Genomic DNA, 20,293 nt, shown 5'->3' with positions numbered 1-20,293 from the left:
GTTCCCACCTCCTGTAGGTCAGGTAAGAACTTCCTGGTGGAGGTAATATCTCCTCCTTCCATGCCCCTGTTGGCTTCAGCTTTCCCTAAGCAGGCTCAAGGAACTCACCGGCAGTTGAGGAGTTAAGAGCAGGCTTGGACATCCCCTGAGTGTGGCACGTTTCCAGGAAGGAAAGCTACAAGTGAAAAGAACAGTGTGGGAAAGAAATGTCCACTTGAATGAGATCAGGATGTTCTGAGCCTTGTCCTGGTGCCACCCGCCAGGGGCTGCAGCTTGGCAGTGCCAGGAGGCACTCAGTGCCCAAGGCAGCTGTGGGTGCACCTTGGAAGGCAGCACCTGCCCCCATGGGAGGAGACAGGAGTGGTGCAGGCAGAGAAAGGTGACCCAGGGGGAGTTCTCAGAGGAAGGGAGGTTCCTTTGAGGAGTGGTCAGCAAGACATTCTCACCCTGGGACTCATGAGAAGTAGAGCCCTTTTTCTTCTCTCCCAAAATGCAAATAGCCTCTGTCCTTGGAATTGGGAAGATGGGTTGCTAGGCAATCACTTCTAAACAAGCACTCCCCTTGCCCCTTTTTCCTGACCCCTAGAACAATGGAGACTTTTCAGCAAATGGAACTGAGATGGAGAAAAAGACATGGCAAAAATAAAAATGGGACCAGAGATTATGGAAGGTCTGGCTCATAGGGTATGGAGAGAAACATGTAATATTAATAAGTTGTGCTGCAGGCAGACCAAAGGGGGATTTATGTCTCATCATCGCACTGGCATTGGCATCACCAGCCAAGTGGTACAGGCAATGCAGCAGCCATTGTCCTGTGCTGATTCCACTCGTAACGATTCGGGCGACTCAGAAAATGACATTATTACCAGTTAATTAGGAATTCTTGAGCCTCAGTCTCTGTATTAGTGAAACAGTATTTGGAGTTGTATTTTTTAAATAATATTTTTTTATAGCAAAGATGGAGATTTATTAAATAGTAAAGAACAAGTACAGACTCCCACATGGGGAGAGGGAAAGAGTCCCACAGAATAGACTCCCATGTGGGGAGGGGGAAAAGGGTCCCCTAAATAATATTTTTAATACCATATTTCCTAAGATCCTGTCATGGTCTTGATAGAAAACAGTTGGCACCCTGAGATTGAGTAGTAGAAACATATTTGAATAAGAGGACTCTTTACAAAGGTGTAGGCGGGCTTTACGGGGAACCACAAGGGCACTGTAAGACCCTGACATCCCTTGGTCTGAAGTGACAGGGGAGAGAGTGGTTACCTAGAGAGTCGCCTGAGCAGGAGCTGTGACTTTTGGTAGCAGAATGCAGCCAGCTAATGATGGCTCTCTATGTAACATCCTGTCCTCTGAACCAGTGGGAAGCGGGAGGATATGGAGACTGAACTCAGGTGTATTAGTCAGCTCAGGCTGCCAAATCAAGAAACCATAGTCTGGTGGCTTCATCAGCAGCAATTTGTTTTCTCACAGTTCTAGAAGCTGGAAATCCAAAATCAGGGTGCCAAGCATGATCAGTTTTCCGTGAGAGGTCTTTCTGGCTTGCAGATGGCCACCTTCTTACTGTGTCTTCCCATGGTGGAGAGAGAGGGCAAGCCCGCTGGTGTCTCTTCCTCTTTTTATCAGCACACCACTTCTATTGAATCAGGGCTTCCCCCTTATGTCCTCATTTTACCTTAATTATCTCCTCAATGTAGTCACATGAGGGGTTAGGGCTTTGCCTTAGGCTATCCGGGCTGCAAAAACAGAATACCATAGACTGGGTGGCTTAAACAACAGAAAGTGATTTCTAATCTGGAGATCAGGGTGCTGCATGGTCGGGTTCTTGGTGAGGGCCCTAACCTTCCTTGGCATGTGCAGCCCTTAATATCATCCCATTGGGGGTGAGAGTTTTAACATATGAATTTTGAGGAACAAAATTCAGTCCATAGCACCAAGTAAAAGTTTAGAGTGCATACTGTGAAAACCATAAGCATATATATATATATATATGTATTTATAGTTGTGCACTCGGTGCAATCAATTTATAGTTGATTGTTGTTATTAGTGGTAGTTGTAGTCTGTAGTCACTGTAAACACTGAATTAGCAAACACTGAACCATTGCTCCAGGGGACATACAGGGTTAGTTTCCTGTGAACCTGTGGTCACAACATTTTTGTCAAACAATCAATACATATCCTTGTTTTATGTGTATTTCTGTTTAAAGACCTACCTTATTTAATATAGGGAGTCAATTCATTAACATTAAACTCATGGCCAACAGCACTATAACTCATGCCTGGATGCAGCATATTTAACAAGCGGATTTTCTCTGTGGAGTACATCACAGCCTTCTTGCCCTTAGGAACACTGGACAACACTTCAGCACTATACTTGTGGATCCTTTTTAATCTGTGAAATCATGAACAAAAATTATAAATTTGTGAAAATTTGATGCTAAATTGACCATGAAAAAGATGCTAATTTGCAGTATGAGAGCTAAGACAAGAAGGCAGAATATCAGCTTGCTCGACCTTAACCAGGAAGGTAGACGACTCAAAATTATTGCTGCTCTGCATGTGTCTGTGAGCGACTATGAAAGCACAGTGAATTGATTTGGGGTTACCAATAAATTGTAGGGAGTAGGCAAATTTGCAAATACGAAATTTTCAAATAACGAGGATCTACTGCATAGACAGTATGTACATACACATACCCATACATGATACAGTTGTAATCACCTTAAATCTACCGTTTTTACTCATTTTTTTGTGCTTTGCCTTTTATTATAAACATATTTCTTATTACAACAAATAATCATTTTATAACAATAATTTCTAATGGCTAAGTCATAATTCATCTAGTGGAGTTACTGTAAGTAGCCTAATTGTTCCCTATTGTTGGGCTTCTCGATTTTCCTTTTTACACTATCTTAAATAACATTCAGAGAGCATGAATGCATGTAGAACTTTTTTCTTCTTTTGAATTATTTACCTAGGATAAACTTCAGTAGTGGACTCACAGATTCAAAGGATATGACCATGATTATGAATCTTGATCTATATTGTCATCCTGCTTTTAAAACAATTACACAGGACTCACCAGCATATGAATATTGCTGACCACCAATCCCTGGGTGTCTCGATGGCATCCATCCCTGAGAAGACTGGTGGTTATATGAAAAGTTTTGCCAATTCCCAAATAAAACACTGTCCCCAGGTGTGAATCTGGATTACTTTGGTTATTGATACATGATCTCTGTCCTTCTGAGTGACTAGTTTCTTTGGGGCAAGTCAGGAAGTTAACAGCCAGAAACGCCCCTTACCCACCATCTGAGTCTAAAGGGCAGAATGAGTGGCATATCTGAAGGAGAGAATGCCAGGTAGAGCTTGGTTAATGTGTCCAAAGCTTCCGATGCTGAGTGGACATGAAGGGGAAGAACCTGGAAGGATCAGAGCTAAATTTACTGGGTCAAAGTGGGAGAGGACAGGTAGCCTGAAATACCAGTAAATTCTTCAGATACCCATGCCAAGTTTTTGTTTTGTGGTGTTGTATGCCTCAGAGCTTTTTTATTTGTAGAACCTGGACAGAATTTATGAAGCTCACAAATCAACATGTATAATATAACATGTGCTTCTTGATTAGGTTCTACAATACAGCTTTCAGCAAATTCTTGTGAATCATGATTTCAATTTCTCCTACTGGAAGTAGGTATTATGTCTGAGATCAGATACACCTATAAATAGTGTAAATATATACGGCAGAAATTTGTTTGTAGAATCTAAATTTCTATTACATGATACACTTCGTGTGCAAAGGGATCAAGCATTACTAATCCAGTTCTAGCTTTAGTTTTCTCTGAGCTATGCACAGCTCAGCATGTGAATGTGTGACTTCATATTAACTTAGTGTATACGTGTATGTGAGCCTATCTCTAGTCTTACTCACAAAGAATATTTTTGCATTACAGGCACTGATTAGAATTTTAATATACTACATTTTTTTTGAAATGACTTTAGTCTTTGTAATATACATTTTCCTTACTTAATGCATCCCAACACTTAGTTGAGAGTTAATTTAATTATAATTTTGGCTCTGCCAAGTTTTTATATGAATTTCGGTGATGCCTTCATTGGTGGGGCAAATCTCTCTGAAGGGACTGAAATGGACAAATGGCATAACCAACCACTCCCAATTTTTGTAACCCATTTTTGTTTTCTCTTATGAAGATTTTCTGCCTGTGTGACTTCTACATTTAAATTTTGAGGTCTTGATATTTTTTCCTTCTAAATGAATGTTCCCTTGAAATGTGTGTGTTAAAATGTATTTGTGTGTGTATGTAATTGTTCATGTATATATTTAATTAAACAAATATTCTTTCCTAATCCATTTTTGTATTTTATCCTGGAAGCAAAATATAGTTTATTTAACCTAGAGTTCTAATTATATAAATATTGGAACTTGCTTATTTTTTTTTCATTGTCTTAATCAATTGAGAAAGTGTGACACCTCGATGTCCTTTTTCTCTGTAAGTGGAAGAATTGTATTTTTTAAAAATAGCATTTTACTTTAGCCATTATGTTCACAGGTTTAAAAAGGAGTTTTGGAGAGAGAAATTATTTTGCAATTCCTTTGTTTTGAATCACTTAGCAGTTTACCTTTAAAATGATAGTTTCTGGGTTTTTATTGATTAGTCTGAGGAGGAGTCTATGCAGCCAAAACAATTAAGATGGCTTAGCCAAGAAATTAGCTAATTCATTGGGCAAGGGGGACATCAGTCCAGTTGATTGATTGGTATTAAGTAGAATAACTAACCAAGGGATTTAATTTCTGATTTTTTTCCAGCCCTTTGTTATTGCATAGACAATCTGATTAATGAAAATATAAACTACTTAAGAATGTTTTGCATTTTCTTAGTGCTTACATGTAATATCATTTTTCATTTTGATTGGGCTGAGTCATGAACTATGCACCCCCATGGAACAACGTTGCAGTATTAAATGTCAGTATTAGAGGTTTAAGAAAGGGAGCTGAGTTTGGTGGCCTTTAGCCAAAATCCCTGTTAGGAAAATCCATCTACTGCAACACTGAGAGGACATGTCAGGTTTCGGGGTGGCTCTAACTGACTGAGGATTAGCAGAGCACAATTGAGCAGGATTCTTTTTCAGCAGGACCTTGACCTTAAATGAACAAGAGGAGGCATCTAAACTAAATCTACTTAGTAGCTAGGTGCCTCTCTCTTTTGCATGCTAAAGCTCTCATCACAAAAATCCTTCAGCTTTCCCAAGTCCACCTTAGCCTCCTTGGCCCAACCTTTCCATGTAGATTTATTTTGCCCCCCTCTTACTTCTTACCTACAAACCAATGTGCTGTAACAAAATTACCCTTTTGTGCACGTGCCACAGAATATAAAAAATGTGGGTAACCAACATTTGTCTAGTGCACAGGATAGCAACTGTTTGATATTCAGATGATCATTTGGTGTAAGGGAAGCAGTTTATGTACTTTGACTTAAAAAGTGTCTCAAAGATAAGTATCCTAAGTTAATGTCCATTCCACAAATGTATGTAGACAAAATATAATGATATATGATTATCAAAGGTGATGGACAACATGTGGTTGAGCGGATTAAGTAGATTTTCTTTCTCAGAGCTTCTTTTTTTTTTCAGTCTCATTTTTCCTTCACCCTACTTTTGTTGGGTGAAGCAAGGATAGGGAAGTGGGAAAGGGTTTAGTATTCTTACCCTACTGAATTAGGCCTTGGTAATAAGGTCACTTTGCAGATGCATAAGCTAAGGAAAGAAGGTCCCTAAGTGTACCAATTCTAGTCTTACAAGTTATGACCTACTTGCCCTTTAATAGCATCTTATACCAAATTGTTGTCTTTTAAGTTTATAATCACTTCTGTTTCCATGGTTCCTTGAAAACTTAATGACCCCAAGGTAAGATTGATGAAGAGGGAAGTGGCATAAAATGAAATATGCAATTACTTCAGTGCAGGCCCTGTCCTGTGATTAGCATCAACAGATTCCAGGGCAAAACCACAGAGCATCTGTAGTTCTTTGAAAAATATTTTGAATGACAGCTGTCAAGACCTCCATCTGGAGGTTTCCTCTGCTAGTTGAGGGCTTTATCATTATTTTAACTCTTTGTCTGACAATAAAAAAACTCTCTTTGAACACTTGAGCTTGTTCTAATTATGGAAATTGAGGTCAATTACATTTTGATTCCCTTAGAAAATAAGTGCCAACCATTTGAAGAGCTTAGTGATTACAAAGTGTTTTGCAACTTCAAATTTGGGATAGTGTAAAAGTGACCTAAGCTCTATAAGTCTGGATCCCACTAGAATTGGGTCTTTGCCTTATAATTCCCTAGAAAAGCTCAGATTTCCACTATGGAGTGTGACAAACGGGTTATTTTAACAATTCCATCCCCCACATTATATGGTGGGAGTGGAGAGACATATAGCCATTATTTTAAATATGAAGGTCTGTTGTGAAGAAAAGGAATAGAAATTTGGGCAGAAATTATAGATAAATAGATTGCACTCTTTCTGGTAAAACCCTTTCTGACAATTACAGTTGTCAGAGGTAGCGGAACAGTGGGTTTAGGAGCAGGGCCTCTGGAGTCAGGCTGACTAAGTTTGTGTTCGTTTTCCCTGACTGAGCACATGATCTTTGAGAAGTTGACTATTGTTTTAGAGCCTTGGTTTCCTTATATCTAAGATTATGATGACAATATTACTCAGCTTGGGGTTTTGTAAGGATTAAATGAGATAATGTAGTTGTTGTTATTAGCCTCCTTGTTCCAGGACAGTGGTTGTCAAATGTTGGTATATGTGGGAGTCACATGGAGGCCTCAGTAAAACAGATGGGTAGGCCCCACCCCAGAGTTTCTGACTCAGCAGGTCTAGGGTGAGGCCTGAGAATTTCACTTCTAACAAGTTCGCAGGTAAAGTAGGTGTTGCTGGTGTTTGGACACATCTCTGAGAACCACTGCTACAGGGCATGACAAAAAACAATTTATGGCATGTCCTCAGAATTTAAAAAACTAACTGTAGGACATGAAGACACAGGTCATTTGTAAACTAGCAAGAGCTTAGGGTTGAGAGTCAAGGTCCCTATGTTCCAGTCTTACCTTTGCCATTTGTGCATATGTTGTCAATAAGAAGCCTCTTATCCTCTCTCTTTCATCTTGGGTTGTCTTCCTCCTGTATCTTTGGCAGGTCGTGGTGGAGATCAAATGAAGGAATATGTGTTACAAAAGCTTTAAGCAGTGTTAGTATATTAAATAGTAAAACAGTCGAGTTGCTACTGCTAATGTGGGCTCTGAGCATGACTTATCTCTCCTGTCCATGACCAAGCTACCAGTACAAGGCTGTGTCTTCTTAGGAAAAGGAGATAGACAATCACTCGTCTGTCCTTGCAAAGGTGTTTGCAGAATCAGACAGGCCCTGTGTTAATATATTAATTCAGATAAACCAGGCACATAGAGAATTACTAATCAGGTATGAACCAACCTCTTGTCGGTAATGTCCCTTGTTCACGATGGAAACAAAGTGAAGTTGCCCTTTCTGAAACCCTGTCATTGGTATCTCAGTTTGAAAGAGTTATGACCAGCTGGCTGAAGTGACTAACGCGCATTGAGGCTTGCTAAGGACAAACCTCCTGAGCACTTTATAGGTACAACTCATAAAATTTATCCAACAGCTCTGAGTACACTGGGCGCTACTGAAAGGTACAAGGGCTCCCCCTACATTCACACCATCAATAAATGTTAAAGCCAGGAGTTGAACCTGCATAGTACTCACTGAACAGCCTAAGATCTTAACCATCCCCCTGCCAAAGAGCTAACTGCAATGCACTTGACATATTAAGGGTGATAGCTATTCACCAATTCATCTTTATGCTCATGGTTTAGTATAAATATAGATAAATGTTAGTGTGGTATCTTCTTGAAAAGTAAAATCTGCACTCCTTGAATTGGTTAAGTATAATTTAGACAACATTTAAGATCTTAAGATGCATGATTTGTGTGTAGGGAAATAATGTTCTTGTGGACATCATTATGGGCAAAAGGAACATCCATTCATTCCACTGACATTTACTAAGTCTCTGTGCTAAAACATAAAGGGGCATACAGTTTATTTAGGAAGTGGGGCTGTTGGGTGTTTTGTAGTTTTTCTGCTGCAGTTTCAGAGATGAATTATAAAGCCAGAAAATCCAGGAAAGAGGAGGAAGCAGGAGAGAATGTGGGGGAAGGTGAAGAAGAGTAAGAGAGCCTGATTTCCAGGACTCTTTGAACTTCTAATGAGCAGATCCATGCATCTGGGGCTTTAATTACACAGAGATGCGCTCCGTGTTCTTGGTAGAACCACCTCCCAGAGTGGAAAGGTGGCTGCTATCTGCAAGGCTCATATGAGCAGGTTAAATTACAGTTACTATCTGGTCGCTCTTTGAAGGCCAGTGACAACTACCATTTGGCAAACAGCCCACAAACCTTCTCCAGTTCAGACTGTCTGGTGGTAATCATTTGGAGACATTGCTCCAGTCACCCGGGAAACTGTTTTAGCCACCTCAAAACTCTTCCACTTATAATGTCAACAAGTTTCATGGTCATCTATTTGTTGGTAGAACTTATTCCTTTAGATCTATTGACACTATTTGATAAATTTTTGGAGAGAGTGAGCAAGAGAGATATAAAGACAGAGTAAAGGGGTCAGAGAGAAAGAGTTGAGAGAGAGAGAGAGAGACCTTGTGCCCATAATTGGGGACTTCATTGTTGCATTCACTATGTTTAATAAGTCCAGGAAGGTGATTTTAATTTAACTTCCACTCAGGACATTCTAAGATATATCCACAAACCATGTAAAAGTATCATTTAGGTCAGAATAGGTTATTCTGATAATTGGTCTTCAGGAAATGTGGTTGTTTCTTATGAGGATGTGGAAAAGTCACACCTTTCTCTGGTAAAGAACATCTTTTTATTTTTAAAACTGAGCTTTGTAAAACCCAAAATGGCCTGCTTTTCCAGTTCAGAGTGAAAGGAAATTGTTACTCCCCCACTGAAAGGGCAGAGTATAGTTTCATATCAATTGAGCCCAGGGTTAGATTGGATGGGCTCTCATCAGTACCTGGTAAATAATTGGTTTGGGTGGAAGAAGAAGAAATGATCCTGTGACTATATTTAAATAATGCAGGCACATGGATGGTGACACGGTTTTAAGAAATAAATGGATAAACAGAACGTCAAACCTCAGAGGGAAGGCAGGGGAGGGTAGCCGATGGGGGGTGGGTAGAGATGAACCAAAGAACTTGTATGCATATAAGTATAACCCATGGGCACAGACAATAGGGGGATGAAGGCCGGGGAGGGGGGGTGGGGCAGACTAGAAAAGGTTAGTGGGAGAAAAAGGGGACATGTGGAATACTTTCAACAATAAAGAATTTTTTAAAAAAAGAAAGAAATGGGCAAATTAGAAAAATGCGGATAGTCTTATTGACTCGGTGCAGAGAGTGAAACAGCAGTCCTTGAGGAAATCAGCAAATAGATATTTTCTTTCTTCTGTCCCTTCTTTTTCTTTTCTTTATATTCCTCTCTTAGAGTCACACACATTCAAAACTCATGATTCATTTTTGAGGAATCACAGGGTGATGCAGCATTAAAAATGAAAAATCAGCAACGCCTAGTCGAGCAGTTTAAAGTTACTTTACTAAGCAGCAGTGTTCACTACACAATGGTGCATGTGAGGAGGTCATTCTGCTCCCACTTTTCTCTTTAAATAATTTCTTCTTGATTGTTTAACTTACCACCACTAAGTAATACTTCTCATGCAGGCAATGCAGGTTTTAATTTATTTTTATAAGAAGAATTTTAATGGTGGAACTTCTGGACTTTCATTTGTTTACAATTCCGGTCCACATATAGTTAATACTATATATTTGCCTATACTTCAAAGTTGTGGATTTCTAATTTGACTCCTTAAGTGCTGCAATTATGTCCTTAAAATCATTACCAGGTACTTACCTGTTAATAAATGCTTATTTAGCCCCTCCTGGGCATGGTATGTACCAATACGGTCCCCACCCTACAAAAGTTTTTTATTTTTATTTTAACTGAGTGAAATTTGACATAAACACCGCTTAAGGTGCACAGTGCATTACTTCGATACATTTATATATTATAATATGATTGCAGATGTAGAAGAGTTTTTAATCTAGTTGGAAAGACAAAGTATATACAGGGTGTCCCCCAAAAATGTATACACAGCTGATAGCTCAATTTTGAAAATGAAGTGTATTTTAATAAACACTGCTCTTATAAGTATACACTGTGTATGTTTACATTTTCAGGACACTTACACATAAAGTGAAAACACCACAAAGTTTAATCTGATAAGTAGTTTTATCAGAAGGAGTAAATGCTAGATACTCTCGTGGGTTGGGAGTTTTCAGAGTGCTACCGAGAAGCCTGAACTATATCCTGAAGGGAGCAGATAAGATCCAGAAGAAATATGACTTCATTTCCCCAGGAAACACAGCCACTGCAAACAGAGGCATCGGAAGAGCCATGGACAGACCTCCATGACAGGAGCCAAGGGTCCTTTAATGAGAGTCACCTAGGTGTCAAGTCCTTGAATGGGCATCTACACAGCAGGCAGGTTGGCATAATCTTGGAGGCACTGTCAGTGTGCCAGCCCAGAGACCCAGGTGCCCAGGAGCTGAGGGTACCACAAGTAGTTCATCTGACTATAGAAAATGACCTAAAATGGCAAAAGTCTTTACTAGAAGCTGGGACTCCGAATTTTAATCTGATACCTGGATCTGCACAGAATCATGCTGTCTTGGAGCTGGGACAGGAGTAACTTCATTTTGCAAATGCAAATACCTAGGATTAGAGAGCACAGGCAACTTGGCTACTTAGCAATAAATCAACAAACTAACCTTAAGAAACAATAGTGGGACTAAAGCAGTAAAATGAAAACTTCTACAATTGTACCCACCCATTCCACCCTGCCCTCACCCCCACCCCCCCAAAGGCACTATTTTTGTTTCTTGGTTACATGCCTTTTGTTTTTGGCAGGAAATACTTTGATACACTTCTCAGAGGGACATTCTTTTGCAACCTCCAGTTTGTCATCATGACAATTCTGTCCTTTGCCCTTTCCTCATTCATTCATTCAATCATCCATACCTTCATATATTGATGAAGCAAATATTTATTAAATGTTTGTTTTGTTCCCAGAATTATGCTTTTCATCCTTATCATTCCTATAGTACATGTGAGAGGAAACCTCCAAATGGAAAGCCTTGAAAATACTATTTAGTTCTTGACTTTCAACCAGTCTTGGCAATTGAATAAATACACATATAAGTAACAGTCAATTACATTATTTCTAAAATTATACTTGATCAAACATTTTTTTCAGGAACTGCTAAACAACATACATAATTGCAAACTTGCCTGCCTGGTAAACCATGTAGAATTTTTAACTGCGGTTTGGAAAAAAATCCGGCCTAAATTCCTCATTTTCCAAAAGCCCCCGAGTAAGACCAGGCTCTCAACCTCCTAACTCCTTGGCCGGTATTCTTTCTACCTTGTTAAACCATCGCTTTGGAAATGTCTTCTTTGAAAGTAAAGCAAATTTTCTTTCTGAATAAAGTGTCCTCACTTTCAAAGATTTCTTTGAAGGCTAATTTATTTAATCTCCCAAGACGCTCTTTATACCCAGAAAGCTTTGTGCTCTGGTACCCAGAGAACATGCACTTTTAGCACCTGAAGTTCCCAGAGCAAAGTGAGTTGGCAATATCAAGGAGAGCACCTCCCACACTGGTGCCATCGTTTGTGGAGGGTTTTCTGCCCCTCATTTCTTGCTCAGGCAGCACAGGCTTTATCTAACACAGTCAGGCTGGCCCTGGGGATTAAATTAGATGATGTGTGTAGTGCTTTGGAAATTGGAAGTCGGCTGCAAATGTTGAGAGATGGCTATTATTTCCAAAACCCTCTACAAGAAGTCCAGGCAAATATTCTTTGTGTTTCTGGCATCTAGCAGAGTTTGTTCCATAAATATTTGTTTTAAAGAAATGAATGAAAGATTTGTGAAATGTCACCTTCAAAGCCAGGGCTTGGGAGTCAAGCATGTTTCCAAGTCTTTGTGTCCAAAATGACATCCGAGGGACAAAGGTGAATGTGACATTGTTGTGTATCTCATTTAAGATGACTGAATAAGGCTTTTCTCTGCACCGTTTGCTCCCTCTGAAAACCAATTGCCTCCTGTTTTTGTGTGGTTTCCAGTGCTTCATTCTCCAAGCGCGGGCCGTCTCCTGCTCTCTCAGGGTTTCCCGACTTGGATCTGCAGCCAGCTCCCAGCCCTGGCTTGTTTCTGGGAGTTGTCAGGCACAGATAAAGGCCTGGCGGAATTTGCCCACTCCTTTGAGAACAGGGGACTGTCAGAAACACAATCAGCTTGTGGCCGGCCTTTAGAGACTCTCTCCCACGTTGGTCCCAAAGAGAACATTTGTGTGTGTGTTTGCTTTGGTTTTGAGAACTAAACACCCCTTTTGACGTGATGTGTGCCAATTCCTTAACACTGGGGTGTTTCAGAAATGATGCCATGGGCTCACAACTCGAAAGGCACTGCCTTGCTTTAGAAACAGGAAGAAAAGGGACCTGAAGGGGAACTTTAGGGAACAGAGAGGAATGAATTAAAGTATTTCAGAAAGGATTAGGCCTCAGACAATGCGAAGGGACTCCCCAGAATCAGAGGGGATCACCAAACACCCAGACTGTTGCTTTTTGTGTGTGTGTCCTATTTAAGGGGACGCAGAGGCGCCAAGTGCTGTTGGCCTGCCACCTTTCCCCTTAGCAACATCAACAAGCCTTGGGTCACACTGAGTGGGATCAGGCTGCCTCCTAACAAGCATACGTGGGTGGTTTCTCCCCTCACCTGGAGCAGCTCAATGGGAAGGCATACACGTTCGATGGATATATATTCCTTCTTTTTTCAAAGGAGGTATAATGTGATGCAAATATGATTTTTGTAGAAGAGCAGAAACAATTACAAAACCCCCAGTGACAAAGTCCACACTTTGATCAGGGCATATTCAATCTCTGTGCTTATCATATTTTTTTGAGTGCATAGGGAGCATCTTAGTAAAGAGGCCATTGCAGGCATGTTCCCACCCCCATTTTTTGGTGCCAGGCGCCCCATGAATGAGGCGATATGATATTAGCATACGCAGGTGGCATGTCACAGTGTCCAGCCCTGTCTGGTCTTGCCTTTGCAGGTTTACATGCCAGTATGAACATTTGTATAGAGCACCCGAGGCCCTCAGCCAGGGAAGCTCCCCATCTCCAACCAAACCTTTGTTCTGCCTCTCCCTCCCCTTTTGAGCCCTTCTTTGGAAATTCAACAGTGGAATTTTTCTCCCCACATCTCTATGGTGAGTTCTCCCAGCATTGGAAGGCTGGGTTGCCATGGCAGCAAGCCTCCTCCACTGGGAGCAGGCGATTTCGGAAGGGGGATTGTTGCAGTTGGAGGAGGGGGATGGAGAGTCATTTAAGTAGGCCAATTAGTATGCAGGACCGGAGCCTCCCTGGCAGCATCTCTCACACAGCGGTCAGTGCTCTCTAAGTCCCACCCGCTGACATGGAATGAAGCAGGCTTCAGGGAACCTTCCCGCGCACCTATATGATTGAGGCTGACCAGAGCCGCAGCCCTGAGGGGATCTAGGTCCTGCTGCCCCTTCCACTGCATCTCCTCTTTGCCCTCCTCCCCTTTGCTTCCCTCCACCTTGAAAACAGAGCTTCATGGGATGTCCCCAGTGTGAGGGAGGAGTCAGAACGTGGAGCAGCAGTAAAATCTATTCCCAAGGTTTCATATACTTATTTTTCTGGTTGTTGGGCATCTACCCACCAGAATGAGAGATAAATATAGAGCTTGTCCTGTGATTTTGTTGGCTGTTTGAAACCTACGGGTAGCCAACTTGGGTGATATTGGAAAGATAAAAGTGATCAAACTTTCATAGGAAGCAGTCACTACATGCACAGCTCAATAGAATCAGTCTCTTGAGATCCAGGGCAACACAGGAAGTAGGGACCTCTAAGAGGCCCTGGAATGGAAGCATCAACAAATCAGAATTTAAGATCCAGGCTATGTGGTTGGGCGATGTCAGTTTCCTTGGAGCTTGGGGTCCAGTGTGTTCATCTGTAAAATGGGCTTGTTAGAAATATGTCACTCCATCCCACTGGTCAAGGTTTCTTCTAAAGTTCTATTGGAACACGCAATAGCTGTCAAATGATTGAGGCTCCACTGCAGAAAGTTCTCTGCTCTTAAGAGTTTGTAAAATCTGACAGGCATTGGGATGACCAACTCCCCAGAACATCTGTCCTGAATGAAGACTTGATGCTTCTTCCACTGCCCTAGCATGCTTTCCCCTGCCACTGCGGGGTTCAGAGGACATTCCCAATGACTCACTACTAGAGCCCCTGCTCCTCGGCCCACTGTGGCCTCAGGCACTGGTGCCTACTGCCAGAGGCTGAGTTTTATCCTCAGCTTCCTTTCCCCTGATTCCTTGTCCAGATCCTGTGGATGTGAAGGTTTCTTCGGGGCTCCACTCTGTGCCCAGTGCCGGGTACTGTGCCTAGCACAGAGCAGCATATCATAGCAGATAAATATTTGCTATCCTCCTTGCCTCTGATTCCTCTTTCTATTCCCTGCCCTGCCTGCTCTGATTTGATTTCTGGTCCCATTGCTCTATCAAAGCAATTCTTACTGTAATTGGATTAAGGTCTGTAGTTGAGTTAATTGTATTGGGGGAAGCTGGGCAAGGGTACCTGGGACTTGTAGGTACTATACAATGAATTGTGAGTCTATCTTTAGTTCAAAGTAAAAGGTTGAGAGAAAAATATAGCAGCTCTCACTCAGTCTTCCTGAAATCTCTCTGGGCATTTCCAGTCCTTATCCAATTGGACAATTATCATCCTCTCCCTCTTTCTTGAAATGTTCTCTTTGCTTGATACCACACCACTATGTTTTCCCCATCCACTCTAGCTACTCTTTCTTAGTCTCCTTCATAGGTAAAGGGTTGACAAGTACCTGTTGAAATTTCTCAAGGCCCCCTCCTAGTCCAGTACTCTTGCCTAGGCTGTCTCCTCCGAAGTCCAGGCATCAGTGACCACTGCTACAATGGTAACTCAAAAATGCATACTCTGGTCCAGACCACTCCCCTACACTCAGGTTTCCTCTTGAATACTCTAGTGGCCCCTTCATCACAACATGATCAGACACTCTCCATTCCAAAGGTCTCTCTTTTGATTCCTATCACCAATATGCCCTAAGCCTGTGGTAGAGTTTCATTACCAATTCAGCAAGCAAGAAACTATATACTCTCTCCACCCTCATCACCGCTATGCTAGTCTGAGCCACCAGCCTCTTTCCTGGATGATTTAGGAGCAGCCTTCCAACTGCTCCCACTGTAATTTCCGTGCTACACAGCAGCCTGAGTGGTCTTTGTAAAATGCAAATCTGGCCATGCCATTCTCAGCTTAAAATGTTTAGTGGCTTCCCATTCTTCAATGACCTGTAAGATCCCACATGTTCTAGTTCACATCCAACTCCCACACCCCAGCCCCTATCAGGCTCCTGTTGCTTACTGCACTCCAACCAAGCTGGACTTCTTTAAGCTCCTCAAACACATTTTGTTCTCTCTTGCCCCAGGGACTTTGAACATACTCCTCTACTATGCCTACAATACTTTCCTCTTCTTTTCACTTAGTTAGTCTTACTTATTCTTTAGGTCTTGGCTCAGATGTCACCTCCACATGAAGCCTCTTACCAGCCTTCCAGCCCTGACTAAAAGCCTTCTATTATTATAAGCCCTTATGCAATCCCAAAATTCAGACAGAATACTAGTTGCAAAAATTAAAATATTTTGGCACAAGTTGATAAACAGCCACCACCCTGAGTTCACTTTATTCAGCCACTAAAGAGCCACCTCCAGGGACAATGTGGAGCCTTCAGGCACCAAAACTAAGAAATTATGGTTCATTGGTCCCCGTTAGATATTTCGAATATCTATATACTATTTTTATGTATCATGTAGCCCTCCTCAACAGCATCTACTGCACTTGAATTTCATACTTATTTTGAGAGTATTTGATTAATGTCTCCCCCACTCTAAGTTCTATGAGAGTGAGGACCATATTCATGGTTTTTTTCATATTGAATATACATTAGACACTCTATAAATATGTGCTCTATAAATGAACCATTTCAGTGGTTCGCAACCTTCCTAATGCCGCAACCCTTTAATACAGTTCCTCATGTTGTGGTGACCCCCAATTTCATTGTTACAAATTGAACATAATTAAAGCATAGTGATTTATCACAAAAACAATATGTAATTACATATGTGTTTTCCGATGGTCTTAGGCGACCCCTGTGAAAGGGTCTCGACCCACAGGTTGAGAACTGCTGGTTTAGATGAATGAACAGACCTTTCTCAGATCACCCAGTTTGACCCCTAAGTCCCACAAAGAGGAAGCTTCTAGTAGCTAAATAGAACACAGGTAAACAATAGTGGCAGAGCCCAGACCACAGCTCAGCGGCAAGTCCCCACCTAGAGCTCTTTCCACTCTCCCACCCTGTCTTATTCAAGGGGACTTGCAGAAGGCACATTTTTTCATTACCATTCCTGGATTATTTCAGTGCTTCTGGGCCTTCAGCATCCCATATCCTCCATCCTGTCATCATGACCTAGTTTTAGACTTTGAAATTCAATCATTGCTGACAGAATCTGTGTGTGGCTTATTTTTTTCCTGTTCTCTAAATAAAAGATTAAATCAGAATGGTCATGTATATCATCTCAAAACAGTGCTTTATTTAGAGAGAGAAGGTGTTGGTTATTACTGGCATTTAACATTTGTTGAGTGAACAAAATCTGCTGAACATTGAAGAGAACATGGAATTAAAGAGTTCCTGCCCGATGTGTGTTGTGGCCTAAATTAGACCCAGACGAGTCACTAATATGCAGCTAGGATGGATCTGCATAGAGCCCGATTGCAATGTGTAAAACGTGCTCCCATTGGATGGGTAGGATTTTCCCTGAGAACAACCATAGTGTGGTCAGGGCTTAAAGGTAACCCTTAGACCATTTTTAAAAACAGCAAAGTGAATGATAAACTCCATGTGAGTCCTTAGAAACAGAAAAAAATCTTGGCAAAATTAGATTTTTTTCCCCCCTTGTAGGGCCTCTCCTAAGAGAAATGCAGTTCACAGATTCCTCCTGAGACACAGGCAGTCCTGGGGCTCCTGTCAACATGCCCTGTAGACAGCCAGCTGGGCTTCAGAAAGAACCACCTGGACAGGACTGCATTTCCAAGAGGAATGGCTCCATAGTGTGGTTGTTGTTGGTGCTTCAGAATAATTACAATAGTGGTAGAATTTAAGGAAAGACCCTTCTTTAGCCCCCGCTTTTTTTTTTTTTTTTTTTTTTTGCATAGTGTTGCCTATGAGTCTCACTCTGCCCCACCAGGTTCCATAAAATCCAGGTGCCCAAGCGAAGAACACCTATGACTTCTGTACATTCTGAACCCACTCCAAATAATGATCCCGAATCCAATAATAAATTGGACCCGATTTTGGTCAGGGAGCCAAGGTGCTGCTGCGCTGGTTCAGCCACACACTGGGGCAAATCATTGATCCAGTTTCTCCATCGGAGAATTGGACATCATAAAGCCTAGCTTCCTGGGTTGTTTGGAGAACTACATAAATTAACATATGTAAAGAGCCAGCATATGGCCCGGAACACGTGTTGGTTATGCTCGCAGCACTGGAACATACCATCTTTATCTAGCCAACTAAACTTGAAACTTGACATCAGGTCCAAATTTAGAGTCACAGTTCTAGACTCGTAAAGTTTTTACTTCAATAGCTCACATTCACTTGTCTAAAGATAATTAGCCTTTAATAGGGAACAAGAACCACATGGACACTTGAGATCCCAAGAAGTCAACAGCCTCTTTTGAGTCTTACCAAATGTTTTAATCCTGGAGAGAGAGAAAAAAAAAAAAGAATGGGGGGAGGGGGGAAGCAGATATTTAAAAGGAAAATATCTGATTGGACACAAGTCCGAAATGTAACAAGATGCTTAAAATTGCCTTAACAAAGAGTGCTTTTTAAATTGTGAAGTGATCATCATACTCTTTCAATTTGAACATGATTATGAACATATGAGGCTGCTGTACACAGGTCATAAAAATGTCAAAAGAGCGAAAAGATTTAGCATGAAATAGTAACCTGGGGAGAAAGCACTTCTAAATCTGTAACCCCCTTCCCATTAATGTGAGTGGTTAAGCACTTGAAATTTATCAATGCAGCATGAAAGATATTGCTATGATAAGACTCCATCCAGGTTTCTTACCCTACCAAACTTACAAAAGAAAGGTTTAAGGCAGTGGTTCTCAACCTTCCTAGTGCTGTGACCCTTTAATACAGTTCCTCATGTTGTGGTGATCCCAACCATAAAATTATTTTCGTTGCTACTTCATAACTGTAATTTTGCTACTGTTATGAATCGTAATGTAAATATCTGATATGCAGGATGTATTTTCATTGTTACAAATTGAACATAATTAAAGCATAGTGATTAATCACAAAAACAATATGTAATTATATATGTGTTTTCCCATGGTCTTAGGCGACCCCTGTGAAAGGGTCGTTCGACCCCCAAAGGGGTCGCGACCCACAGGTTGAGAACCGCTGGTTTAAGGTCTCTGGTCAGAAGGAGAGCTAGAGCAAGACAATGACTCTGCCTGAAGGTGGCTGGGAGCTAGTGAGCAGAGCACAGATACCTGGAGGCAAATCATTTAAGCTCAGCTCTGCAGGTAGAAAAGGGAACTATTTTTCCTCTCTGCCTGTCTCCTGACTGCACCAAAAAAAGGGAGAGAGATCCTGTCTTGGGGCTCAGAGTCTGTCTCACCAGGCGATTCCCAGGAGAGGTCACAGGCTGGTGCCCGGATACCATACAATGGGAGGTAGCATACCCTGATTCAGTCAGGGAGCTAGGGCGCTATTCTAGGTCTGCAGCCAGAAAGCTGCTGGCCTTCGGCAGGCCTTTAATACTGAACCTGCCATATATGCAATGGTATTACATGAAAAATAAAATGAAAGTAAAAGAGGTCTAGAGAAAGGTGCAGGGAGGAAAAGAGAGAGGGTGTTCCAGGGAACAGCCTGTCCCCTGCCTTATGAATGTGCCACATCACAGCAGGTGCTCTGTGATCGGGATGATCTTCTAGTGGCCCCGCTGACTGACCCCCTTCTTCTCTGTGGCTCCTTTCAGGCTGGTGAGCCCAGTTCACTACTGTCAGATCACCTAGGGCTTTATAAGCAAGCAGTCAGTCACGTGGACACCAAATAGCTGCTAGTTTAGTAACAACTCCTCTTCTTACTGCCTCTCCATCCTTCCTGGCCTTACTCTCCTTATTCCTCACTCTTGCTTCCCTGGCCTTATATGTAAGGTGAATCTATTCGGGAAAGAAAAGAAATTTGCTACTGGAAGACCCTCATTTATATGTGATACAGGGTCACCCTGACATGGTCCTGCACTCAGATGATGTCATCTTAGTGATAGTTTGCCCCAAATGGACCCTCTTCTGTAGTTGAGCTTGTCATTCTCATTTTGGGAAGACCCTACAAAGCCCTTCCTTTGAGCCAGAGTAACTCTTCCCTCTTATCTTCTGACCTTTAGGTTCTTAGCTCATCTTTTGAATACTCTCAAGGGCCTCCCAGGGCCCCTGTCCTGGTTCTCACAAGAGAGCACAGCCTCTTATTTATGTGTGTGGAAGAACCCAGCTGAATACCTTGCCAGCCCATGAAATCCATTTTAGCCACGTGCTTTACCCTCCCCCACTGAACGCTCCTTCAGTAACCCCGTACTGAAGTTTTCCCTTTTACGACTGCCCAAGCCCATTGGAACTTGTAAGAAAATGTCATATGACATTCACTGTTCTCAATTGTGAAGTCTCCTCATCAGGATGTTATAAAAGCTTTTTGTGCACTGTCTGTTAACAGTCTAATATCTTTCAAAGAGAACTGTTATGATACAAATATTCTAATAGCTTGAGCTATCATACTATCAACATATTGGGCTATTAAGGCAAAAGTCATTATAATTAAAGACACTTCTCACTAATATCCTTTGACCCTTCCTTGACTTAATTCACTCTAGCTCAGCACCATCGCTACACTGACATGCCCAACATTCTTGCAATCCTCTTTGGCACGTTTAGCTTTCAAGTTCTCAAAAATTA

At 41.6% G+C, this 20,293-nt stretch overlaps 1 protein-coding gene across 3 annotated transcripts in view; it reads left to right on the top strand.

Moving 5' to 3' along the window:
- The window catches only part of NTRK2 (neurotrophic tyrosine kinase, receptor, type 2), a 314,665-nt gene that overhangs the window by 271,229 nt on the left and 23,143 nt on the right, over positions 1-20,293 (top strand). The window lies entirely within an intron of this gene.

This window comes from Myotis brandtii, unplaced genomic scaffold (assembly GCF_000412655.1).
Source record: "Myotis brandtii unplaced genomic scaffold, ASM41265v1 scaffold266, whole genome shotgun sequence".
NCBI lineage: Eukaryota > Metazoa > Chordata > Mammalia > Chiroptera > Vespertilionidae > Myotis > Myotis brandtii.
The sequence above is the reverse complement of the archived record's forward strand: the minus strand, read 5'-3'. Positions and strand labels throughout refer to the sequence as shown.